This window comes from Carcharodon carcharias, chromosome 16 (assembly GCF_017639515.1).
Source record: "Carcharodon carcharias isolate sCarCar2 chromosome 16, sCarCar2.pri, whole genome shotgun sequence".
Taxonomy (NCBI): Eukaryota; Metazoa; Chordata; class Chondrichthyes; order Lamniformes; family Lamnidae; genus Carcharodon; species Carcharodon carcharias.
This window is the reverse complement of record NC_054482.1, coordinates 80186193-80214092: the sequence shown is the minus strand read 5'-3', so window position 1 is coordinate 80214092 and position 27900 is coordinate 80186193.

The window sequence follows — 27900 nt, the reverse complement described above, 5'->3', positions numbered from 1 at the left end:
TTTCTATCTCTTTCGCCTTATCTACCACCCCTACTAACTCCTTTTGGTCCTCATCCTTGTCAAGATACTTTTTAAGCATATTTACATGACACACTCTCTGCTCCTTTCTGCTATCTAGAGTATTTACTAAATAATTTACTTCACTCATTTTCTTTTTAATCTTGTAAGGCCCACTAAACCTTGCCTTTAATAAGCCACTACAGTACTGGCAACAGAATTAACACTTTTTCCCCAGCAACAAAACTAAGAGCTGTGGCTGTCCTATCTGTCTTTACTTTCATCACTTGCTGTGATATCTTTAAATGTTCCCTAGCTAAATGATGTGGTATGTCCAATCTTTCTCTGAAATTTGATACATAATCCAGGAGAGTAGTTTCTGAATTTTGACCCATCAATTTCTCATGAATCAATTTCAGTAGTCCCCTAACCTCATGACTATAGACTAATTTGAAAGGACCTAAATCCAGTCGATGCAATAAGAGCATCCCTAATAGCAAATAACAAAAATGGAATTCCCTTATCCCAACCTTGTGGATGGTCCTGACTATACGCCCTCATCATAGTTTTTAAAGTTTGATGCCATCTTTCCAATATTCCTTGTGATTCAGGATGGTAAGCTGTTGATTTAAACTGTTTTATCCCCAAAACGTTCACTATTTCCTTAAACAGCTGCGACATGAAATTTGAACCCTGATCTGATTGTATTTCTTTTGGTAAACTATATCTTGTAAAAAAAATTTAGTCAACTCTTCCGCAATTCTAAAAATATAAAAACAAAAAACTGTGGATGCTGGAAATCCAAAACAAAAACAGAATTACCTGGAAAAACTCAGCAGATCTGGCAGCATCGGCGGAGAAGAAAAGAGTTGACGTTTTGAGTCCTCATGATCCTTCAACAGAAATGAGGACTCGAAACGTCAACTCTTTCTCCTTCCGCAATTCTCTTTGTTGTAACATTTCTCAAAGGTATCGCGTCTGGAAACCTTGTAGACACACCCATTATTGTCAGTAAGTATTGATTTCTACTTTTAGTCTTAGGGAGGGCTCCTACACATGATCCTAGTAAAAGGTTCTTTAAATGCTTCAATTGGAATTAAAGGTGCTGGCTTAATCACTGTTTGTGGTTTCCCTATCACCTGACATGTGTGACGTGTTCTACAGAATTTGACTACATCTCTATGAACTCCAGGCCAATAAAAGTATTTTTGTATTTTTGCCTGTGTCTTTCTAATTCCTAAATGTCCCATTGGAATTTCATGAGCTATTCTCGGGATCTCTTTTCTATATTCAAATGGTATAACAACCTAATGTATTTCCCCCCGTTTTCAACTGCTGAAACTTGATACAGCCACGTTACCCTTAAGGATTCTGGACTACATTCTGCTTCTATTTCTGAGTAAGCTGTCTGATAGTGTTGTTTTATTTGCAGATCTTTTTTTCTGTAACCCTATCAACTGCCTTGAGCTAAATACCTCAGCTGCATTATCATCCATTCTTTCTTCCTGAACAATCTTATCAAAGACAGTGTCAGCCAATTGAACTTCAGCACCTTTTCCCTGCTTTTTAACTTGCTGTCCTTCGTGTTTTGACCTGTGAGTTTGTGATCTTGTTATCACACAATCGGGAAACATTCCAGGATGCTCATTCTGCAACACTTCTGTTGAAACCACCTCTACAGGCTGCTCAACTACCACAGGCAATACCCAGTTCTGTGACCCTGTTATATCATTACCTAAAATAAATTGAACCCCTGAAATGGGCAATTTTTCCAATACTTCAACAATCACTTCACCTGTTTTCCACTTACTCTTTAAATTTACCTTCCACAATGGAATAGGTTTAGCATCTCCACTCCGCTTATGATCATCTGTTCCTACAAAACTCCTACTGAACAACAAATATCACTATCCCACAACACTAAGGATTGACTAGCCGCTGTATCTCTTAAAATGTTAATATCCTTACTTACTCCACCCTGTACACATGGAAAGACTTTTCCTTCACATACAAAATCTTTAAACATTTCTGCAACCTGCTGCTCAAAACTCCCTTGGGTAAATTGTGAACACATTCCCACATCTTTATCTATCCCTGATTCCCCTGTTTTACCTGTACATAAACCTCTGGATTTCCTGTGCCTGAATTTCAGAATCCACAGTACTTTTACTTCCAGAACTTTTCTGCATCCCAATAATTCCAACATATTTTCTCTATAATTTCCAAACACTGACTCTGTGTGCCAACTTTATGACAATGAAAACACTTCAATTTTTGAGTGTCACCTGTACCCTCAGCACCTTTCTTTTTAGCCTGAGAAAAAACTTCCGGCAAAATTCCACCTACTCCTTTTATTCCCTGACTACCCACCTTCCTTTCATCTTCCCACTTTCTATCCTCTGATTTAAAATGGTGATGAAGAAAAGGTTTAGATCTATGAACTAACTCATAGGGCACGATTTTCCCCTCGTCAGGTGGGTGCAGTGGGAGGGCCCAGGAGCAGCAATGAAATGATCCATCCCCCACGATTGGGCCCCAACCACGATTTCACGCTGGCTGGCCAATTAATGCCCAGCCAGAGAGAAACGTGCACTGAGAGCCTCAGCACTTCTGGGTTGGGGGTGGGAGGGGCACGAGCGCTGAAGTTTGCGCATACACAGTGGTGCTCTCACTGAAAGCTGCCTGAAGGCACAGAACCGCCTCAGGGAGCTGAAGATTTTTAAAATGAAAAATGAAGAATCAACAAATAATATAAACATGTCTCCACATGTGAACTCAATCATATGAAGAGGGACATGTTAAAAATGAGTTTTAAAATTTTTAATTTATTTTTTATTCATTGTTGGAAACCTTGTCCCGCATGATGAGGTTTCGCAAATAATGCAAAGACCAGCTGGCCTATTCGCCCATCCACCAGCTTTAAAGTTAGATGGGCAGTGAAAAGTTCTATTTATTTACCTGCTTAATAACCTTAATAGGTCTCTTCATTGTCAGTGGGTGCGCTGCCGACTCTTGCACATGTGCATCAACTGAAATATTGCGCAAGTATGCAATGACATCAGGACGCTTGCCTGATGTCATTGCGTGCTATTTCACACTTGGGCATGTCAGGTGCATGCCCGCACATCTAGCTGAAAATCCTGGCCATAATCAGCAGCTACTTCTGATGCTAGTCTTACCATTTTAACCCTCTGTTCCTCCACATGAGTTCTCACTACCGAAGGAATTGAATCTTTAAATTCTTACAAAAGAATTATTCCTCTAAGAGTTGCATATGTTGTCTCTATCCTCATTGCCCTTATTCATCAGTCAAACTTATTTTGTTTTATTCTCTCAAACTCAATATAAATTTGCCCAGGCTGTTTTCTTATATTCCTAAATTTCTACTTGTATGCCTCAGGAACCAACTTTTATGCACTCAAAATAGCCTTTTTTACCACATCATAATCCACTGACATTTCTTCTGACAGTGAAGCATAAACCTCATGTGCTTTAACCACCCGCCTAGATTATAACAATGATGTCCAGTTTTCTTGTAGCCATTTCATCTGTTTAGCTACCTTCTCAAATGAAATAAAGATCACCTCCACATCTCTTTCTTCTAACTTCAGAAGTGCTTACACAAATTTAAACATCTCCCCCCTGGGTTTTAGGTTAACGGTTTTTTTCATCGTCAGCACTTTCCTCAGCATCTGATGTCTCTTTTTTAAAGTCCAGTTTTTAAGTCAGCACTTTGTCTCGTTCCTTTTCTCTTTCCCCCTTTCCTAATTTTTCCCTCTGGAGATCAAGTTTTCGCATTTCCATTTCTTTTTGAAATAATCTCTATTTTTCCCTTTTTCTTTCTGCTCTCTCTAGTTCCAGTTTTTTCATTGCCTTTGCTTGTCCAAATTCAAGCCTCTTCATTTCTCACTGAAGCCTCACTACCTCCAGCTGTGACTCACTGGTGTCAGGTATCACTTCCAACTTCAAATGTTGTGCTATCATTTCAACTATGTCTGCTTTGTTTGCCCCTACAGGTAACCTCAACTGCAACTTATCTGTCAACTCTGTTAACTTACCCTTAGATACATGTTGTAACCCAATCAGAGTTATATCTTCTACTTCCAAAAAACCTTGAGCAATGGATACATCCATTTTTACAGTCTCACCACTTTAAAAATCCTTCACAGCAACCCCTGAATTTAAAGTGCTTCTTGTACCCATAATCTTAATATTCACCAATTCCAAAGCAATTTAGGGATTTCAAATCTCCCGCAAAGAGTCCCATATTTGTTACAATGTGGCAGATGATGTGTGCCAGGCAAATCAAATCATGAGGGAAACTTGATCACGTGATCACAATGGTTTTGCAATTTGTATTTTATTTTGAGATGTGGGACCTGAATTCAGTAGTAATGAGTCCACCAAGACTTAAAGATTTTTTAGAAAACTAAATTAAATAAAAGATTTCAAGCACATGCATAGGTCCATAAATTACTACTATAATAACTCCTAAAACCCCTAGTTAACCTGGCTTCCAGTTAAACCCCTGTTAAGGCAATGGTGAAAAAATAGATTTAAACAGATCCAGGCAAATCACCACAAAACCCTGGACAGTAGAATTCAAAGTTGCTTTTCTCAGCCTCAGAGTCTGTAGACAGCAGCTTAATGCACAAATACTGGAGGCTTTTCACACTCCTGGTAGATCTTACAATACCTTCCTTCACACAAAGCCTCATTTTCCTTTATATGTTTCTTCCTTTTTAATGCAAATTCCATTGTTCCCACATGCCTTTGGAACTTTACCTTTCTCATAATTAAAATCTTTTCATGGTGCTCATATTATCAGTAACATTTGTGGAAAATAAACACATTGCTTAGCCTAGTTTCTCTGTCTAGGTGTAACATGCTGCCATCTCTTTGAAATTCAACCTACCCTGATTTATCTAAAAATGCAAATTCTCCTCACCCAACATTCTAAAACTACAGCCATGTTTACCTGTTTAGCATTTCAAACCTAGCTTCTTTTGATGAGTCAAAGTCTCCAGACCAGCTGTCTCCAATTCAATTAAATCACACACACAAACTATCCAAACCCCACTATTAACCTTCTTGTACAATAAATCACAATAATATTATGAGAATTATTATGCTTTCATGACAGGGCCTAATTCCACCTCTGGTGCCATAATAGGCTTGGCTGTGGAAGGTGAGCGACAGTAAGCAGGCTGCTTTGTCACCAACTCTGGTGAAAAAGCATTAAGGAAGGGGAGGTACCTCCTTTGGGGGTGCCCTGTGCACATCAGGAGCAAATCCCCCACTCCCCAAGATGGCACCCCCACTTTGTGCCTCCCCACCTGACCTCCAAAACCTGACCCCTCCACTTCCCCCCCACCCACCCAAAAATCCCGGACTTACCTGAGTCCAGTTTCCATGCTGTTTTTACATGGGATGGCACTGCCGGGACTATAAGAGTTCCCAACAAATCAGATTGGCCTCCAGCTCTTGAGGGTGGGACCTCGTTCCACTGAGGGGTGGAAATCCTACGCTGAGCTTGTTAAGACTGCCTGCAGTGTATTATCGCTCTGGGGAAGCCTTTTTTTGGTTGGTTTGCAACCAACTTGCCACCAACCTCCCCGCTGCACCCCCACACACCAGCCCCCAATGTTTCAGGTGAATGACCCTTCAACAGATCAGCATCTGCTGACAGACTTGCCCATGCACATTAGGTTTTTACATTTTTTACTGAAAGTATCAACTGATAAAGACATGGCGAGAAAAATCAAGCACCTCGGACTTGCGTGAAGAGAGCAAACAGCCAATCAGTTTGAAGGATTGAGAGATTAACTGGCTGAATTTTGTGGTCCCCCACTGGGTGCATTTTGGTCAGAGGGGGGCACATAAAATATGATGGGTGGCTAGTGGTGAGCCGCCTTCTTGAACTGCTGCAATCCACGTGGTATAGGTACATCCACAGTGCTTTTAGGAAGGCAGTTCCAGGATTTTGTCCCCATGACAGTGAAGGAACAGTGATATAGTTCCAAGTCAGGATGGTGAATGACTTAGAGGGGAATTTGCAGATTCCCCATGCTTCTGCTGCCCTTGTCCTTAGAAGGTGCTGTTGAAGGAGCCCTGGTGAGTTGTTGCAGTGCATCTTGTAGATAGCACACACTGCTGCCACTGTACGTCAGTGGTGGAGGGACTGAAAGTTTAAGGTGGTGGATGGGATGCCAATAATGTGGACTGCTTGATTTGCACACAACTAACACTGATTGGCATTAGTATTGCCATTATTTTGCAGCACATCATGGTTTATAATCTCAAGGTCTCTTGAATATTGCATAAATGTTAATTTCTTTTTTTTCCAAAAATCTAATTTATTAATAAAATAAGTAAAAGTACATTACAAAACATTTCAACTTGAAAATACAGAAAGTTCCATAGTATTCAGCTTGTCGCCATACAGTATAGTCTGTGCTTAGGTGCCTCTACGCAATTGTAATTCCTTTGATATTTTCAATATACATTCCATGTCAGGCATGCAGCCTGGGGATGAATCATTTCAAATTCAAAAATTACAGCAAGTGCAATAGAATTCAATTTTCCTTCATACAGCATGTTCCTCTCTGAAGTGGCTCAATACAATTCCAATACTCTTGTATTCGCAAAATATATTCAATGTCATGCGTACAGCCTGAGGGGTTCTACAAATTTACCAGCCCTTCAGTGTACTATGCCTGAAAGGTCTTAGACAGCGACCTTTCCTCATTGCATCTCTGTGGCAGCTGCCCCAAGCTTTAGTGCAGCCCTCAGCACCTAGCCCTGGACCTCAGAACGTGCCAGACTGCAACACTCAGTCGAGAACAACTCTGCACTTGAAGATCAGCATGTTTCAGGCAGACCAAAGAGCGTCGTTCACCGAACTGATGTTCCCCAGCAATAGTTGATGTTTATCTCAGTGTGCACCCCTAGGAACAGCTTGTAGAGCAGAGAGTCTTGCGTCACAGAACTGCTCAGGATGACCCTCGACAAAAATGACTGCCTCTCTCTCCTGACGTTTTTTGCAAAGGCATATTCCAGAATGAGGTGAACAACAGTCTCTTACCCACCACAGCCCCCTTGAGACTCCGGTGACAATGTTAGAAGGGCTGGTCCCTTTAAGAGTAAACCAGGACCAGCTTCAGAGTGAATTGAGAGCAGGTGATGCCCATTGAAGCCTGTACTTAAGAGCTCAGTTTTGGCCCAGTGGGGAGCTTGCTCCTTGACAGGGAAAGGATCCAAAAGGGAAAATGGTATTTGTACTGAACTATAATTTAACAATATAACAGTTTTGCTTCACTGCATGTCTCCTGCTGCCTGATTCGGTAAATGGATATCCACCTATTAAACATAGCAGCAGAGGATTGACCTCGATCTCTTCAGGTGGGAAGATAACGAAAACAGAAGGTTCTGACAAAGGCAAAGCTTTCAGCAGCTTTTATTGTGAAATGGCTGAGTTACGCTGCAACCCACACCCTCCACCAGTGCAAGAGACACACACCTCAGTGGGACCTAGATCTAGAGCAGGCACGAGTTCACAACCTGGTGGTCACTGCATCGACACGTGTCTGCAGCAGGAGGAGGCACATTCATCCGAGCTCCCCGGCACTCAGAAGACTGGTGGGAAGAGGTATCTGTGAGGTCCAAGTCAGATGACGAGCCTCTGGATCGGCCTTCCAACTCATCGTGGAGTGTCAGCAGAAGGCAAGAGAACATCACACAGAGCTGTGGGAAGCCCTCAACAGAGTGACACATGAGTCAGAGGAGTGCATCCACCTGCTCTCTGATGAATTGGTGCATACATGTGCGCATATGGAGGTCTCCATGGAAAGGAGGTGGGCACAATGGAGACCCTGGTCCAGCAGAATGTGGAGATGCACACAGACTTGCACTCCATCACAGTAGTCATGGTAAGTTCCTGCAGTGGCAACACGAGAGGGAAATGGGGCACCTCAATGTCCCTCTAGGTGCTCTTTCCCCTCCAGGATTCTGGCGAGGGCCTTCAGGCACCCGAAGGGAGGAGGAGCGGCAGCTGGACGCCCCTGGGTCATCCACTCGGGAATCTCAGAGGCTGTCCACTTCCTCCAAGTCCCCTTTGCTTCTGACCCCCTGAACTTTGTCTTCTGTCACTGCAGGGGGAGCAGCTGGCCCACAAGAGGACAGCCAAAGCAATCCAGGGCCCTCAAGGCCTCGGATGTCCAGAGAATGCACGCCAAAGCCATCAGAGGCAACAGAGCCAACCATTGCACAGGCTGTCTCTCCCTTGCTGCGGATGTCAAGACAGCACTTAGAAGAAATGGTAGGCCTAGAAAAGTTTGAACATATTTTGTCACTTTATAATCTGAAAATATATTCATTTCCACAGAATAATGTTGTCTTCCAGTTTCATTGACAGGCTTTGCGAGTCCTCCCACTGACCCCCCACACCAGGCACCCCCCTCTCAGCTGCACGCAGCTGGACCACAAGTGATTCTGGACGGGGGTGTGCGTGTGCATGTGCATGAGCATGTGTGTGTTTGTGTGTGTGGCCGTTAAGTTGGGTGATTCCAGTAGAGCTGACTTTGGCAGTTGATCAGTTGGTTTGGAGACACTTGATTCTGCAGGTGAGCTGAAGGCACTGTCCTGTTTCCTTGTTGACTGTGGTTTTGCTGACTTGATTCCAGCCACCGAGAGAGAGAGAGAGAGAGAGAGACTTTTACCTGCAAGCTGCAGGAATGTCTAGTTGTTGTTCTTCTGCTGTGACTTTCACAGCACACACTAGCACACCAGAACTAGAACACACAGATCAGGTTTTCAGCTGGCTTTTTAACCCCTTTCCTTGTGTATTCCTGAAAGGGAAAAACAAACATGCCTTTTGCCTAGAATCTGTTTCTTCATTCAATTCAGATCATGTCCACATTCCAAGACGTAACTGAACCGGAGATGGCTTCTGCTGAGATGTGATTATCAGTCTCAATTGTTTCCACAACCATTGCATTTCTTTCTGTCAAGTGTCTCTGTCCAAAGTAGGCCTTGACACCTGTTTAGGTACGACATTCCGTTCTTTCTGGACTATTCAGTCAAGTATAATTCACATAGGAATTTTCCAGAAAGAGGTTACTTTACATTCTCAGCCAGCTTTTGCTTGTTCATCTCTTCCTTTAAAAAAACACATGACTTACTTAAAAAATTCAGTATGTCCATAAGGGCTGTGATCTGCTGTCAAGACAGGACATGTGGGAATTTTAATATTATAGTCATGTACACCGCTGTAGAATGTCCATTCAGCAATGGCCTGTGCAAAAGAAACCATGCCATAATTGATGAAATGTTACACAAAATACTGGCAGATCAGCTAAACTGCAAGTTAGAAACGGCATTGGCATGGGCAGTACATGCCTTACAGACGATTTGGGGGGTATAGACCATACCAATTCATACACGGACAGAATCTAAGATTGCGTTCAATACTTTATGATGATCCTCCAACACTGGAAAGAATGACTATTAGCTCTACTTTCTCCACTCACTTAAATGCGCTACATGCCGGCAGGAAAACGTTTATCAAAGCTGAAGCATCAGGAAAAATTTAGGAAAGTATTAAGACATTGTATAAGACCGTCTGGGGGTGATTTCTACTGGTGACATGATTTATTATAAGAGGGAAGGGTGCAGGGAATGAAGCGGTCTGGGAAAAATTATTTGACATGACGGGAAAATTCTAATAATACAACAGGGCAATCAGACTATAAAAGCACATTCTTCACGAGTAAGAGGGATGAGTTATGAACTTTCAAACTCTGAACATGGGAGGCGGTGATGATAATGAGGTGTCTTGTACTTCGCATACCCATGAGTTCTACAATTTGGAGCCAGAGGGTCAGACATGCTTGCTGATACACGTCCTGATCATGAAAAAGTAATCTCATGCTGGGATCAGTTGTTTAAAGTACATTCCGGGGTGGTGTACCAGCCAGAAGGATCAGACAACTGGAGGGAAACTACGATAGTGGCACGAGCAGCAAAGTCTACAGGCAAATATAAAAATGGGTTAAATATCTACGATGAGAGACAAGAGATGAGAGCCATTGAATGGCAATAGGGAGTACAAGAGTGGAAAGCAAGAAAATGTAGCACAAGTTCGAGTACTGATTCAGGAGATAGGTTTATGAGGAGGAAAAGATCACACAGTAGAAAGGATCGAGTGGACATTCTGATAGGCGTAGTGCAGAGAAACCTCAACAAGAGGAAAGAGGCCACAGCCTGACAAACTGGCAGTGTAGCATGTGTATTGGAAAGCCTTCTCAGACAAAGAACAGAAGTTGAAGTCACCGTGATTTGTAGCTACTAATAAATTAGAAGGCAGGGTGATAAAAGAAGCTAAACTAAGAGTTACAAAGCTGGAAAGAATTTGGGATATATTCAGAGGTTGACGATAGAGGTCAACCTGCTCTGTCAATCAAATGGATCTGTATGGAAAAGGTCCTACCAGATAGGACCTATAAGGCCAAGGCTAGGTTGGTAGCCAAAGGTTTTGAGGAATGCTTGGAGTAGAGGGTGATTGGGGTAGACTCTCCCACAGCTGGAAAGGTGATTTTGGAGATATTTTTAGCCATGTTAATGACTTATTCTTAAAAATATAACTCCATAGATTTCAAAGCAGCTATCCTTCAGGGTAACATTCTCAAGAGGGAAGTATTCTTACAACCTCCGAAGGAAGCAGCAGGAATAGAGGGGAAGCTCTGGAAATTGAATAAATGTCTTTATGGGTTAAATGACGCTTCTTGGGAATAGTATTTTTTGATATGGGCAGTTGTGTTAAAGTTACAGTGTTCACAACTGAAGGCAGACCCAGCCATGTTCTATTGACACTGTAATGGAAAACCTTGGGGCATCTTTATGATGCATGTGGATGATTTTTTTCGTTGGGGGTGGGTGGTAAGAATGAAAATGCTATTAAGCAAATTAGGAAGGAATGTAAAATTGGCAGTCAAGTTTCTAGGCTTTCAAATATGTGGGATTGGAGATTAAGCAGGTGAGTCAGATGTAATTTTACATCAACAGTCTTACTTGGACAATGTCAATCCCATCACAATTAGTCATACCAGATCTGGACAAAAAAATGCGACTGCTACCAATGGAACAGCTGAGAGCCAGAATATTGCTGTCGGCATGTGGGGCGGGGCCAGGCCTGACATGCCGACGCGTAAAATGATGTGAGATGATGTCAGTCGTGCGTCCTGATGACATCACGCGTCATTTCAATCTTTCGTACGGCGGTCATGCGCCAGAGGCAGCTGTGCGCCCACTGAACTGTCAACGGCCTATTAAGGCCATTAACAAAGTAATTAATCCTATTAACAACACTGCCTGTCCAACCTTAAGGTCAGCAGACAGGCGAAGAGCCCAAGCGGCCTTCCCGCTTTTCAGGAAACCTCATCCACAGGTGGGATAAGGTTTCCTGAAGGTTTTATGAAATAATTTAATAAATTTTGCTACACTCACAAACATGCCCCAGCTCATGTGAAGCTGTCACATGAGGAGACATGTTTAAAAAATTTTTTACTTTATTTATAACAAGATTTTTTTTATCAAATTAATGTCCCTGAGGCAGCTCCGTGCCTCAGGGAGATTGCTGCACTCTTTCACGTGCATGCTCGAAAGAGTGCAGGCCCCAACTCACGCTCTTCCCCTCACCCGCACAGGTAGCACTGAGTGCTACCGGCCACGCGTTGCGCTGGGCAGGCCTTAATTGGCCCACCCACGTAAAATGGCGGCGCACAGCCGATCGTGGGTGGCGATCGGCTCTGCGCCCGCCCCTGCCCATGTCCAGCCCACCCAACCCAGATTCAGTCCAAGGAGTCTCGTCGGACAGCTCAATTGGTTAGGTACACAGACAAGACCAGGTGCAAGTTTTGATGTGCTGGAACTTGGTCTTGTCATGAAAAATCCGAAGGTGGAGTACATTTTGAGATCGAATAAAGCTTTTAAAAAAAGAGAAGTGGATGCTGAAGTTTCCAGCTTTGGGTGATCCCAAAAACATGAAATTAATCATTTTTAGTGATGCCTCGCATGCAAACCTTGGCTATGGATCCTGCAGTGCAGGACGATTCATGATATTCCTTGTGGTAGAGAATGGGAAAAGTTGTCCCTTGGCATGGGAGGCGAAGAAAACAAGAAGGCCTGAATATTTTGGCCATCAGGCACGTTTGATCAGTGGGCCGGAAGTGGATGGGAATGGGCCTCCGGCTGCAATCAGCTCCCGACCACGAAACATGCACTGAAAAGCTCAGCGCTGCAAGGTTGGGGGTGGGAAGAGGGCAGACACCGACATAACTGAGGGTGCAGGTGAGTGCTTCGAGAGAGCTCCTTGAAGGCAGACAGCCACAGACTAAAGGATACAACAAAAATGCTGCAAAATATGTGCACGCAGCACAATCCAGCACCTGAAAGCATACCTCATTAAAAAAAAAACGTCCCTGGATATCTCTTTTTATTTTATTTCTCCACGGAGATTTCATTCCACCCTGGATCAGTTTGAGCAAGAATGTGAATGCTGCCCGGGAGAATGGCCCATCCGCCAACCGTCAACGTGGACGGGTCACGTAAAATTGCTGTCGATTGCATCGTTAATGGGCTTAATTGCCTGACTGCCGTGCGCACCAGCTGAACAAAATATCGTGCGAATGCGTGATGATATCAGGAAGCTCGCCCGACGTCATCTCATGCTATTTCACGTCCGTTCAGGTCGGCCGAGCACTGCCCACGAGACGTAAAATTGTGGTCGAAGAGCGCACTAGCCTCTGGAACTCTTGCTCTTATTGATGCTGGTGACATGGCGTTCGATTTGTCCAAGATCTTGGAGGAAATCCTATCTAAAAACAAAACTGTAAGAACAATACCAATAGAATGCCACATTGATAACTGATTTTTGTGGGATAATGTACATTCTACAAAAAGTGTAAATGAAAAAATGGCTTAGGATAGACATAGACAAATTAAAGCCGCTGTTGGAAAGGAAAGAAATTTCTCAGATAAGGTGAGTAGATACTAGTCATCAACTACCAGATTGTTTCACTAACAGGAATGGCTCTACAGAAAATCTTTTGAAGGTTCTAGAAGAATGATTTCTCATTATGTAACAGTGGAGAATCTGCAATTATTATTTTCCCATATTTATATCTATGCACCTTTGCCTAAATATAAGTATTGTTTTTTCCTTTTCTTAAAAGAAAGAGAATCTGACAATGTTAGAAATGCAGGTCCCTTTAAAAGTAACCCAGAACAAGCTTCAGAGTGAATTGAGAACAGGTAATGCTCATTGAAGCCTGTACTCAAGAGTTGGGTTATTTCCCAGTCAGGAGCTTACTTCTGGATTGGGAGATGATCCAAAAGGGAAGCTGTTATTTGTACTGAACTATAGTTTAACAATAAAACAGTTGTCATTCACAGAATGTCTTCTGCTGCCTGATTCGTTAAAAAGATAAGCACCTATTAAACATACAGGTGTGTAGGAAGGATCTGACAGGGAAGGCTTTTCTCAACACAAGCCAATTTACGTCTTGGTGCTTGTTTGAATGTTCTGGCGATGAGGCATTCTGCCAAGTGACTTTTGACAGTCTGCGCAGGGGACCATCCCACAGGAACCACCATTCTCTTTTTCCTACAGGGACTCTAGGATGTTACGTGCAGACCACTGCCTGAAGGACTTGTGGTCAAAGGTGTTTTTCTGCATAAACTTTTCCACGAGAGATAGATCACACGGCACGGTCCAATTGCTTGCAGTGTTCCACGGCAATGTGGCCAGACCCACCCTACGTAACACTGGGGACAGGTAGAGCCCGAGCACATAGTGACACGAAGGCCAGGATTTTCCTGCCCTATCGCGGACGGGACCCACCACTGACCTGCGGCGGGACCGGAAGATCGCAGTGGTGGGCGGGTGCATAAAATCCCACACTTGCTGTTTGCATACTGAGGGTCTACACACAGCTTGATGCAGCTGCACACAAAGGTGACCATAAGGATGAGGGCAAAAGCAAAATACTGCAGATGCTGGAAATCTAGAACAAAAACAAAAATACCTGGAAAAACTCAGCAGGTCTGACAGCATCTGCGGAGAGGGATAAAGTTCTGATGAAGGGTCATACGGACTCGAAACGTCACCTGTGTCCCTTGTTGCAGATGCTGTCAGACCTGCTGAATTTTTCCAGGTATTTTTGTTTTTGATAAGGATGAGGGCATTTTCTCCTCCTTTATCTAGAGGTTCATACATCATGTCCCTGCGAAGCTGATAAATTTTCAACCTCCAGATAAAGCAGGAGATGGCTGGGTGACCCCCATGGTGCAGGAATGAGGAATGGGCCAGACAAAACATCGAGAGTGTCTCATACTTGATGGCCAGGTTCTTTCTCGTACTGGCATTGGAGTGTCACTCCCACATGCTCAGTTTTTGTTGAACCATGTGCAGAATCTTCAGCTCAGCAAGCGGGAACGGGGACTGCTCACCGAGGCGTAAAATGATGCGCGGTGATGTCAGGCGTGTGCCCCAACATCACTGTGCGTCATTCAGATTTTCAGTTCGGCAGGCACACATCCGAGTCAGCTGCACACCTGTCAAACTGACAAAGGCCTATTAAGGCCAGTTAACTATCAGTTGAAACAATTAACTGAGCTGCCCGTCCATCCTTAAGGTTGGCGGGCAGGCGAAGAGCCCAGACGGCTTTCGCGTTTATCATGAAACCTCATCCACTGGCAGGGTAAGGTTTCATGAAGGCTTTTAAAGTCTTGTCTATTAACTTTATTAAAAATGTTTACATGTCCCTGCTCAGGTGACATTTTCACCTGAAGGGACATGTCTTAAAATTTTTTTTTTCCATCATTAAATTTTTTGGAATTTAAATCTCCCTGAGTCAGCTCTGTGCCTCAGGGAGATTTTTGCTGTCTTTCGCGCACATGCGTGAAAGAGTGCAGGCTCCGACTCAGGCAACCCCCACCCCCTCCCCTCCCCCGCCCGCACAGGGCGTGCTCAGTGCTTCCGGGTGCATGTCATGATGGGTGGGCCTTAAAATGGAGGCGCTTTCACCCAACCCCAACCCCCCGGGACAGGGAGAAAATTCTTCTCCATAGGTTCTCACTTGTTCAGGTTTCTAGCGCATGTCCCTCCAAACTATATCCCTCACACCCTCAGGCAGTCTGACCCGATGATGGTGAAGGGGACAAAGGATCAGTCAGCCCAATTATCAGGGAACCTGGTCTCCTTCGGCACAATTACAAACACAACTACAACAACACAATGAACATCGATGTTAATTTCAGGTGAAGGCAGGACCTGACTCAGATGCAGGACAGAGGGAGTGCTGCATTTTCAGAGATGTTAACTTTCAGACGACATGTTAAATCTATTCTGCCTGATTAAGAGCTCAGCCCTATTTGAAGAAGCACAGAGGATTCATGTGGTGTGCTGACGAACATTCCTTCTTAAACCAACATCACCAAAACAGATTAACTTATTCATTTTATTTGCTGCTTTGGGACTGTTTGTAAATTGGCTGCTGTGGTGTTTACAATAGTTATTGTCCTTCAAATTAGTTTACTCGACCCCAAAGTGCTTTGCAATGTCTTAAGAACATGATAAATGCAACTCCTCCCTTTCTTTGTTTTTGGCATGAGTCATTTTACTACTCAAGAAGTGTGGTGAGGAAAAATGGAGAAGAAAAGAATAAATGTTGCCACTGTTTTTCTATAGAAGGGACTCCTTTAAATGTAGAACTTTTTTTAAACACAGAAATATTCTTATTTATTTCTCTTGGCTTATAATGCATTAAGATGTATAATGTTAAAGGCCTTTTTAGAAGTAATAATGGCTTCAGTTGGCTGGAGCTTTCTTTGGTCATCTGGTAGTTTTTAAAGAAAAATAATTTATATATGTAAAACATATGCTTGTCCGAACAAAAGCAGAACTCTGCATTCCCCTCCAATCTAAAGCAGGGCTGCCCGGTGTTCCAGTTATATGAATTCATGCAAGTTGTGATGGAAAAAATAGGCTAAATACATTTGGGGGAATAAATCCTGAATTTACAGGATTTATTTTCAGGATTTTAGCTTGCGCCTTTAAATTTGGTAAGCATTTCAGCAGCACTGCACTGTATTAAACACCACCAATATCCAATGGATTTCCTTATATGATATTAGCTTCACTGGGAGTTAAACTGGAAAGCCCTTAAATAAGGAGCAAGGAGTACCATGTATGATTAACTCACACCAATAAATTGAAATGCAGGCAGGGTGTCAACATCATGCTGTATACTCATGTCATGGCTTCTGTACACAGCCAGTGCTTCCCCCACTGATCATTGGCCACATGCATCAGCAGGGGACCCAATACCTTGAGGAATTAACACTACTTAAAAGGAAGGTGCATTGTGACTGCTGCAGGTGCTGAGATCATCAAGGATGGTGCTGTTCAACAAAGAACGATGGAGGCTCTCCAAACGCTTGCTCAGAAGAAGTAGCAAGAGATCACCGTAGTGATCAATGCCAGGGATATAGCACCAAGAGCATAGATGCAACACAGGAAAATGTTTAATTATGTCACACGAGTGGTCAAAGTCAGTGAACGCATCTTCATATGGCATATACTACCTACTGTACCACTAGCTTCACCACCCACTGCTCAATTCACTTAGCCCTGTCACTCACCAACAACAGTCTATCAATCAAGGTTCAAACCTAATATTTATATGCTTCATCTCACCCTTACATATTTAGCACTGTTGAAAGCATTAACCCCACATCTCATAGTTTGCATGACTGGCAGCGATTCAACAATGGCAGCCATATCATCCAAACCCATGACACTCACTGACACTCTTCCTTCCTCTCTTGCAGGAAGAGGTGGTGCATAACAGCAGGCAACAGAAAAGAGCTAGAGGAGAACATGCTTGCCTGCACAGAGGAGATAGTGCTGGCCATTATCGGATGGGCCGTTGCTAAAACTGTGGCCACCGGGGTTGAAGCAATTACTGATCTAGGTTTTTCACCCCGATCCTCCTCTTTTCATCCCACTTCTCCCTCATACCTCAATCTCTTTGGACTGATAGTGTAGGTATGCACTTCCTGCTTCCCCCTCTTCCATCAGCATAACCTTACTCTTGTGTCTTTTTCATTTCAGATACAGGAAGGTGACCTGAAGTGTCAAGAAGCGTAGAGGAATCCAGCACCAACTTGGCACAGGGCTTTACGCGGAGCTTGGAGTCCGTCCTTTTCAACATGGAACTGGTGGCAATCTGATGGCCAATGTCTCAGCTTGTAGCATAAGCATCAGCCCCACTAACATTGAATACTGCAGTGGAAAATCAGATTGCTACCATCATAGATTTTTAGGCAGTGTTTAATCAAGACAGGTGGGGTCTCACTTGCTATGCAGAGAGCCAGCCCCACGTTGCCCCCTTTGGGATTATGCCCACCATATTAAGTGCCAAACAGGCACATAAGTGATCAGCGGTGAGCCTTTCCCAGCTGTAAGGACCCCGAGGGCGGAAATCTCTCCCCTGCCACCACCCCCCACAACTGAGAGCTGCCAGCCAATCAGAGATTGACAGCTGTCCTTTGCAGTCAGCGCCAGCAGGAGTTGGTGCAGATGCTAGCAATGCTCCCAGGGTGAGGCCTATCATCTCCAATGGACCCATGCCACAGGTGAGATTGTTTTTATTTATTATTTCATGGTGTTTATTGTCCATCCCTAATTGCACTGGAGAAGGTTGTGGTGAGGCAGTGCCATGAACCACTGCAGTCTATGTGGTGTAGGTATACCCACAGTGTTGTTAGGAAGTGAGTTCCAGGATTTTGACCCAGCAACAGTGCAGGAACGGTGATATATTTCCAAGTCAGGATGTTGAGTGGCTTGGAGGAGAACTTGGCAGTGGTGGCGTTCCCATGTATCTGCTACCCTTGTCCTTCTACATGGTAGAGGTCATAGGTCTGGAAGGTGCTGTCAAAGCAGGCTTGGTAAGTTGCTGCAGTGCATCTTGTAGATGGTACACACTGCTGCTACTGTGCACCACTGGTGGAGGAACTGACATTTGAAGGTGGCAGATGGGGTGCCAATCAAGCAAGCTCCTTTATCCTGGATGGTGTCAAGCTTCTTGAGTGTTGTTGGAACAGCACTCATCCAGGCAAGTGGAGAGTATTCCATCAAACTCCCAGTTAATTGAGCCTAATAGATGGTGGACAGGCTTTTGGGAATCAGGCAGTGAGTTACTCGCCACAGAATTCCCAGTCTCTGACCTGCACTTGTAGCAACAATATTTCTTTGGCTAGCCCAGTTCAGTTTCTGGTCAATGGTAACATCCAGCCTGTTGATGGTGGAGGATTTAGTGATGGTAATGTCATTGAATGTCATCTTGTTCGAGACAGTCATTGTCTGTTACTTGTGTGGCATGAACGTTACTTGCCACTTATTAATCCAAGCCTAAATGTTGTCCACATCTTGCTGCATATGGGCGTGGATAACTTCAGTAGCTGAGGAGTCGCAAATGCTGCTGAATGTTGTGCAATCATCAGCAAACATCCCCACTTCTGACATTATGATGAAGGGAAGGTGATTGATAATGTAGCCGAAGATAGTTGGGCCTAGGATACTACCCTGAGGAACTTCTGCAGCAATGTCCTGGGACTGAGATGATTGACTTCCAACAACCTCAACCATCTTTTTTTGTGCTAGGTATGACTCCAACCAGTGAAGAGTTTTCCCCCTCATTCCCATTGACTTCAGTTTTGCTCAGGCTCTTTGTTGCCACGTTCAGTCAAATGCTGCCTTGATGTCAAGGGTAGTCACACCCATCTCACCTCTTGAGTTCAGCACCTTTGTCCATGCTTGGACTAAGGCTGTAATGCGGTCAGGAGCTGAGTGGCCTTGATGGAACCCAAACTAAGCATCAGTGAGCATGTTATTGCTAAGCAAATGCCACTGGATAGCACTATCGATGACCCCTTCCAACACTTTGCTGATGATCAAGAGTAGACTGATGGGACAGTAATTGGCTGGGTTGGATTTGTCCTGCTTTTTGTGGACAGCACACAACTGAGCAATTTTCCACATTGCCAGGTAGATGCCAGTGTTGTAGCTGTACTGGAACAGCTTGGCTAGGGGCATGGCAAGTTCTGGAGCACAAGTCTTCGGTACTATTGCTGGAATATTGCTGAAAAAAGAGACATGTCAAAGCTTTTCGTCTTCCACTCATCAGGACACTTGGTAAAACGAAAAGCTTTGACACGTCTCTTTTTTCAGCAGTACTCAAGCTCTGTACTACCTAATCACTATTGCTGAGTTGTTGTCAGAGCCCATAGCCTTTGCAGTATCCAGTGCCTTCAGCCGTTTCTTGATATCATGTGGAGTGAAAAGAACTGGCTGGAGACTGGCATCTTTGATGCTGGGAACTCCAGAGGAGGCCAAGGTGGATCATTCACTCAGCACTTCTGGCTGAAGATTGTAGCAAATGCTTATCTTTTGTACTGATGTGCTTGGTTCCCCCATCATTAAGGTTGGGCATATTTGTGAAGCATCCTAGTCCTATTAGTTGTTTAATTTTCCACCACAATTCACAACTGGATGTGGCAGGACTGCAGAGCTCAGATCTGATCTGTTGGGTTTGGGAGCACTTAGCTTTGTCTATTGCATGCTGCTTCCACTGTTCGGCATGCAAGTAGTCCTGTGTTGTTGCTTCACTGGGTTGGCACCTTATTTTTAGGTATGCTTGGTGCTGCTCGTGGCATGCCCTCCTGCACTCTTCTTTGAACCAGGGTTGATCCTGCGGCTTGATGACAATGGTAGAGTGAGGGATATGTCAGGCCATGTGGTTACAGATTATGGTAGAATACAATTCTGCTGCTGCTGGCCCACAGAGGCTCATGGATGCCCAATTTTGAGTTCCTAGATCTGGTTTGAAATATATCCCATTTAGCATGTTGGTAGAGCCACACAACACGATGGAAGGTATCCTGAATATGAAGATTGGACTTTGTTTCCACAAGGACTGTGTGGTGGTCACTCCTCTCAATATTGTAATGGACAGATGCATCTGAGGCAGGCAGGTTGGTGAGGACAAGGCTAAGGAGGCTTTTCCCTTCTGTTGGTTTCCTCCCCACCTGCCTCAGACCCAGTCTAGCAGTTATGTCCTTTTAGATTCAGCCAGCTCAGTCTGTAGTGGTGCTACTGAGGCACAGCTGATGGAGATTAAAGTCCCTACCCAGAGTACATTCTGCATCCTTATCACCCTCGATGCTTCTTCCACTTGATGTTCAGTGAGGGAAGGATGTGAGTTATGGCATGGGGATTCCGGGAGATGGTGGGGGCGGCGGGTGCAGGGAGGTCGGCAGCAAGGTCAAGTGGGCTTCCTCATTCTTTCCCAAAGTCGGGTGCCTTACAACAGGTGACCCCATCACCCCGCCTATTGCTGATTGATTTCCAGCTAACAGATCTGTATATATGGCTTCCCACTAAGAACCCGTCTCCTTTTCTTTCTTTTCCATCTTCTTGCCAATTCTCCTGCTCTGCATGATCTGTCCTCATTCTCTTAGTCAAGTTCAATATCAAAAGGAAGCCCTACTAGCCCACACATATCTGGAAGCAAGAGGTTTGTGCACATGTCTTCAGGTCACCAAAAATGTACTTCAGTATAATCCAGACCATTCCCTTTAGATTATTGAACCTTTTAACAAATATGGAAAGTGATTCAGAAAGAGCCAGAATAAATAATCCAGCAACTAACCTATAAATAATTGATAATCCCTTTAAATTGCATGGTGAGATTCCAGTCTGCTGTTGAACACATGTTTATCCATGCGAGGCTAAGAGAGGCCATAGGCTGTAGCCCCAAAACAACACCGATGGCATCAAATTAGCACTTTACACTGATTTAGGTCATGATGTGCTTGCTTTGCATGTCGGAGTAATGCACACGCAAACTCCTTTACCAATGTGTCATCTGGCACATATTGGAGGTGTGCACATATATTGCAAACACCATATTGGAAGTTTAAAATGTGTCATAACGCGCAAAAATTGGGTACTACAGAGCCCAGTTTTGACTTACGGCACAAGAGCAGACTATTCAGCCCATTTTGCCCATAGTGTCCCTTTAAAAATACTATCAATTAGTCAAATTCCTCTGCTCTTTCCCCATTGTCCTGCATATTTTCTCTTCAAGGGTGTTTATCAATATCCGTTTTGCAATTTACTATTGGATTCATACCACCATCCTTTCAGGCAATTATCATTCAGAATAGCCTACTGGAACAAAAAAATAGTCCTCCTATCCCCTCTGCTTCTTTTGCCAATTATCTTAAATCTGTGTTCCCATGTTACCTACCCTCCTACCAGTGAAAACAGTTTCTCCCATCTTACTCTACCAAAATCCCTCATACCTTTGAACACCGTATTAAATCTCCCCTAAACCCTCTCTGTTCTAAGGAGCACAATCCTGATGTTATTAAATTCTGGCAAGGCATGTTTCATTCAGGACATCTGCAAAAGAGGGACATGCTTTATAAGGCAACGGTGGTAGAAATTGGTGTCAACTGTAGCTGCTGAAATTACAAAAAGCTGGTAGTACAGTTCTAATAATGTTGGCCCCATATTTCACATCTGTGTTTCAGAACAAGGAAGGAGATTTGGAAGAAACTTGCAAAGGGACAAAAAGCAAAGACAAAGGGAGAAACAGAAAATCAAGCACAAGTTAAAGGTAAAAATAATGGGAATGCTAAAAATGTTGGAATAAAATTTTACAAGTTTGTTTACTGCTTTTGGTTTCTCCTCGTGTGTAAATCCGAAAGAGGAGCATGAAAACCGAGAGCTGCTGGATACAAGAAAAAAATCTGAACGTATTCTTGAAGCCCTGGGAACTGAACTAGCCACTCCTTCTTCATAATGATCTGTTGCTCAGAAATCATGCAACAGGCAATTATGACAGCTGTCATTATGGTACAGTGGCATCAATGCATCTTTACAGTTGAAAATTCCTTCCAAATTCTGCATATTTATTTAGTATGTTCAAATCTTTCAACTCATCAGTGCTTTTAAGGGTAAAACACACAAAAAAAGTCAGAATTCTGACAAAATCAGTGCCTCCTGGAGAGGAAGCTAGCTGACATTTTGGGTGGAGACAGTTTATCAGACTACAACCCTGGCTGGGGCAGTCTCTGCCTGGTGTTGGTCTGCTTTTTGTCTTTGACTTCAAAGGCTAATTTCACCTTGTTTGGCCATTTTGTAAAAAAGTTTCAGGCCTGAACAATGACTCAAAATTTGCTGGAGCAGAGCATCTCACAGAGAGCCAGGGTAGTTAAACATTTTCTTGCACTTACTTTATCTCTGTAAGTTGGAATATCTCAACTTATTGCTACCTTTAAGAGTAAAATGAAAATAAGCACCATAGAACATTGACTACACTTCAAGGGCAGGATTTTCCCCCCGTCAGGGGGGAGTTGAAGTGCAGGCGCGCCTCCGATCGACATCCTCGATTGGGGGTGTGCCACCATTTTACGTGGGCAGGCCAATTAAGGCCCGCCCAGCATGACGTCCTCGTGGAAGCACTGTGTGCTCCCTGTGCTGGTGGGGGAAATCCCTAAACCCGAGAGTGCGCTTTTTCACGCATGCGCACAAAAGAGCACACTCATCTCCCTGGGGCAAAGTGCTGCCTCAGGAAGATCGGCTCTACTGTACAAATTATTAAAAATAGAAAAAAAATCCCTGTCATGTCCCCTCATGTGACACTGTCACATGCGTTGGGACATGTCCATAACTTCTTAAAAAACTTTAATTAATTTTTTAAAAAACTACATGAAAACTCATCCCACCCGTCGATGAGGTTTCATGCTTTTACTAATGCCCGCCAGGGCTCCCAGCCTGCCCACTAACCTTAAGGTTGGACAGGCAGGTCCATTAATTACTTCAATGACCCTGTTAATGGCCTCAATTGGCCATTGACATGTTGGCGGGCACACAGCTGATTTTGCTGAGCCCCCGCCTACCTGAAAATTTAAATGGGGTGCGGTGACATCGGGAGTTCTGCCCAACGTCACCGCGCATCATTTTATGCATCGGCGAGCAGGCTCCGCACCCCCCCCCTCCCCCGCTTGCAGATGGGAAAATCCTGCCTCAATAGTACTTCATTGGCTGTAGAGTAATTTGAGACACCTTGAGTCCATGAAAGGTACTATAAGAATGCAAGTCTCTCTTTCTTTTTAAGTTGTTTGAAGGACTGGGGTGCCTTGGTGTGCAGCAACAATGATGTTATCAAGCAGGTACGAAGCAATTAAATTGAAGTGTTCACACACACCAAAGCAGAAAATTAAAAGCACCCAAAAGCTTTCACTTTTAATGTAAATTGTCAGGTAGCAAAATAAGTGTATGACTGCATTAAGTTTGAAGCTAAAATAAAGATAAGCAGACCTTAAAAAAAGAAAAACATGTCTTATGTTTTTTTTTTAAATGTGTATTTTAAATTATTGTGGAGAAATTTGACATTCCACAAATGTAAAATTAGTTTTTTCAGGACCAGTCAGGGTGCTTAGTGGTAATTACAAGCATGCTATTAAAACCAAGTTATGCCTCGTTCAATAAGTTGTAACTTATTCCAGGTATTTTACAAAAAGACTAACACATTAAAGTAAAAGTTCTCACCAATGCATGATTGCATAGGAGAGCCTGTGGGAACCTCTACAACATGCCCTATGGAGAAGGTGCAGAATCACTGACAGCAACCCCTGCACTTCCACATTTTCTGCAAACTCCCAAAGTTGCTGTCAGTTTTTATGGAATAATGATCTTGAACGCTAACAGTTTCACGGTCATTACCACAGCAAACCTCTTGCACTGGGAGTTAGAATCTTAAGCTTCAGTTTTAACTCAGGACAGGCTCAGTACACAGAGCAGGGAGGGGTTGGAGCAGTGGATGCTCACATACAGAGATCAGGTGAGATATTAGCTCCTGGTCCTCATTACCATAGTCAGGGTTGGAATGCTACCCATCCAACAGGAATCACTGCCTGACCAGTGGATAGGAGCAGGATTTTGGGTAGCAGGTGGATGTTGTTGTCAACTTCTTCAGGAACACTCACCATCACAGAATCACAGAATCACACAGTGCAGAAGAGGCCCTTTGGCCCATTGAGTCTGCACCGACACGTGAGAAACACCTGACCTATCTACATAATCCCATTTACCAGCACTTGGCCCATAGGCCATCAGTCAAGAAAGTCTCAGTGACAGGAATAGCAATCAATAGAGGCCCCAGGAAAGCAAGACCCAAAGTTTACTTATGGGGCTCAGAGAAACACTCCGGTTCCTTGTAGCCCATAAGGAAACAGAATTTTTTTTAAATAAAAACATTTTCTTGGCCTCTTCTGGCACAGGCTGCTGTTCTTGGCAGGTTTTGCTGGCACTTCTCCCCTGCTCAGTCCTCAGAGTAAAATAACACATCGGATTCGTTTTGCATAACCTGGCCTGCATATTTAAAGTGCACCCACCACCTTAGCTGGAGGTGTCCTTACTGCTATAATCCAAAGTTTCAGGTGGCCAGACTGGTGTAGAGAAGGACCAGGTAAGTCACCCAGTTTATTTTAAATGCCCCTCAATATGGCTACTGTAAGGCAGCTGTCACAACTCACTGGGGATAGTGCGCTGTAATATCGAGCCCCACTGTTCCCCGAGCCGTGACAAATGTGAAAAAGTTTGATCAAACCACCCAATTCTACCTAACTGTTTAATTCAGGTTAACAGAATACGAGCACCAGGTTTGTAAACTTAATGAGTAAGTAACTGTTTATTGAACAAACTATCATTAGCCAGTGGCAAAAGAAAGAAATATGAACTCCTAATCTCTAACTCTATAACCTAAACTCTACCCCTTCTTAAATCCCTATGCACACACTTAAGACAAATGAGGCACACAAAAACATGGGGCAGGATTTTCCCATCGGCGAGCGGAGAGTGGGGCCCACTCGCCGGCACGTAAAATGATGCGGGATAACATCGGGCGGAACTCCCGCCGTCACCGCACCCCATTTAAATTTTCACATAGGCTGGGGCTCAGCAAAATCAGCTGCGCACCCACCGACCTGTCAATGGCCAATTGAGGCAATTAACAGAGTCATTTAAGTAATTAATGGACCTGCCCGTCCAATCTTAAGGTTGAGGGCAGGCCGGGAGCCCTGGCGGGCTTCAGAAAAAGCATAAAACCTCATCCACGGGCAGGATGAGGTTTCATGTAGGTTTTTGAAAATTTAATTAAGATTTTTTAAAAAGTTATGGACATGTCCCAACTCATGTGACAGTGTCACATGAGCAGACATGTCAGGGATTTCTTTTTTCTATTTTTAATAATTTGTACAGTACAGCCGATCTCCCTGAGGCAATACTTAGTCTCAGGGAGATGAGTGCACTCTTTCATGTACATGCACGAAAGAGCACACTCTCAGGTATAGGGATTCCCTCCCGCCTGCACAGGGACCACATAGCACTTCCATGCAGACATCATGCTGGGTGGGCCTTAATTGGCCTGCCCCTGATTGGGGGCGCCGATCGGAGGCATGCCTCCGCACAATCCCACTTCAACGACCCCCCCCGACGATGATAAAACAATGAAATAGCACCAATTCCGGAGTACAGGATTCAATGGGTTGATTTTGATCGATGTCTCCCAAATTCCTTTCAGTTCTTGTTGATAACACGAGGTGGTCTTCCAGCACTTTCAGTATTTAGTTCACTGGTTGAGCACTTGCCTTTCAATGTCTCTAACAGTGATTTTCCCCTTTTGCCTCTTGACAGAGGTTTTCAGAGAGAGAGCAAGTTATAGAGGTATGAGGAGAAAAAGCCAGCTAGCTATTATTGTGGAATTACTGGAATCTTCCACACACAGGAGAAAAAGTTAGGAGCTATTAGGCTGCACTGGTCTCACACAAACCATGGTCACCTGGTCAGGGGCTAATTAAAATGTTGTTGACAGGCAGTTACCCATTAGACCAGATTCCTCCTCAGCACCATCCTGACTTTCATAGCACACTCTGTTCCAGGACAGCAATATTGTATATATCCTTCATACTGTTCCGGTCGACATGCCCTTCAAACTGCAGCCATTGTAATTTTAATCTACAGTCCAACAGAAATAAAAAGATATGTTCTTTACATGCCGCCACCCTTAAAAAAGATGAAATGCCATTTCAAAAGGCATTTCATCACAAAGTATGTAACACATGGACAACAAAACTCAAGACTTACTTCCATTCATCCTTCCTCCTTCTTATACAATCTTAAACAGCCTTTTTAGATCTTTCCTTGGTCCTTCCTCTAAATATGAGGACACAGTTTGTCCCAGCATTGTCATATTGACTAGTCGAGTTTTAAGAGGTTCATTTTGGACACTGTCTACTTCTCCTTCAACCTTGCTCTTACTGTCTCTGTCATCTTCCACTACTCCTATCATCTGGAACACTTGCTCTGTCTGCTCTGCAATGATATTGTGTTTATGTGACATAACCATTTCTTCTTCCTATACTCAGGAACATCTATCAGATAAGTCACTTTACTAACTCTCCTAACTATCTTGCAGGGGCCACTGAACTTCACCTTCAGGGGTTCACCCTGCAAAGGTAATAATACCAATACTTCATCTCCTGCTTGGAATCTCCTCGTTGTAGCATGTTTGCCTGCCCATTCTTTCATTTTGGCTTGGGAAATTTTTAAGTGCTCTCGTGCTACTTTACATGCTCCTGTGAGTCTTTCTAGAAGCATGGGCATGTAATACAACATGGAGGATTCGTCTTTCTGCTGTAGGAACTTTTCCTTAATCGCTTTTAATGGACATCTTATTTCATGACCATGGATCAGTTCAAATGGATTAAATCCAGTAGATCCATTCGGAGGATCTCTGGTAGCAAATGGTAAGAAATCTAATCCTTTGTCCCAATTCTTTGGGTATTCATAGCAAAAGGTCTTAAGCATGGCTTTGAGAGTCTGATGGTATCTCTCTAAAGCTCCCTGTGTTTGTGTTTGATACCCAATTTGCTGATTATGTCCTGGAAACTTTTAGACATGAAGTTAGAACGTTGGTCAGATTGTATTTCAATCGGTAAGCCATAAGGAGTGAAAAACTGAGTTAACTTTTCCTCTACCACCTTAGCTGTAATTATCCTTAAAGGAATAGCTTATGGAAATCGGGTTGTCATATCCACAATTGTAAGGATTTTGGGTAATGGTCCTTCACAATTTACTAATACCCAACTGAAAGGTTCTTCAAAAACTGGTATGGGTATTAAAGGGGCTGGTTTTGATTACATGTTGAGGTTCACCTACTACCTGACATGTATGACATGTTTTACAAAATCGCACTACATCCTTATGAAATCTTAGTCAGGCAAAATGCCTGTTTATCAATGCTTGGGTTTTCCATATTCCTACATGTCCTACCAAAGGGATTTCATGTGCTACTCACAATATCTCCTTATGATATTCGGGCGGTACTACTATTTGATGAATGTCGGTCCATTCTTCATTCGCAGGTCTGTGAGGGTGTCTCCATTTCTTCATCAAAACTCCATGTTTAATGTAATAGCACTCTAGAACTCCTTCCACCTCAGCTTCAATGTGAGCTGATTGTGCTGACTTGTTTAACTCTGAATCTGCTTTCTGAGCCTCAATTATTGAAGACATACCAAACACTTCCTTTGAATTATCCTCATCCTTAAAGAAAGTTTCGGCTACTCTAACATCAGCAAGTTGTATTACTTTGACCTTTGGTGAGGAACTTTGTTTAGCCATTGCTCTGGTCACCACATATGATGGAAAAATACCAGGAATCTGTTTTTGCAACTGTTCCGTCTCTTTATCCTCTCTCGGACTTTCCATAATTA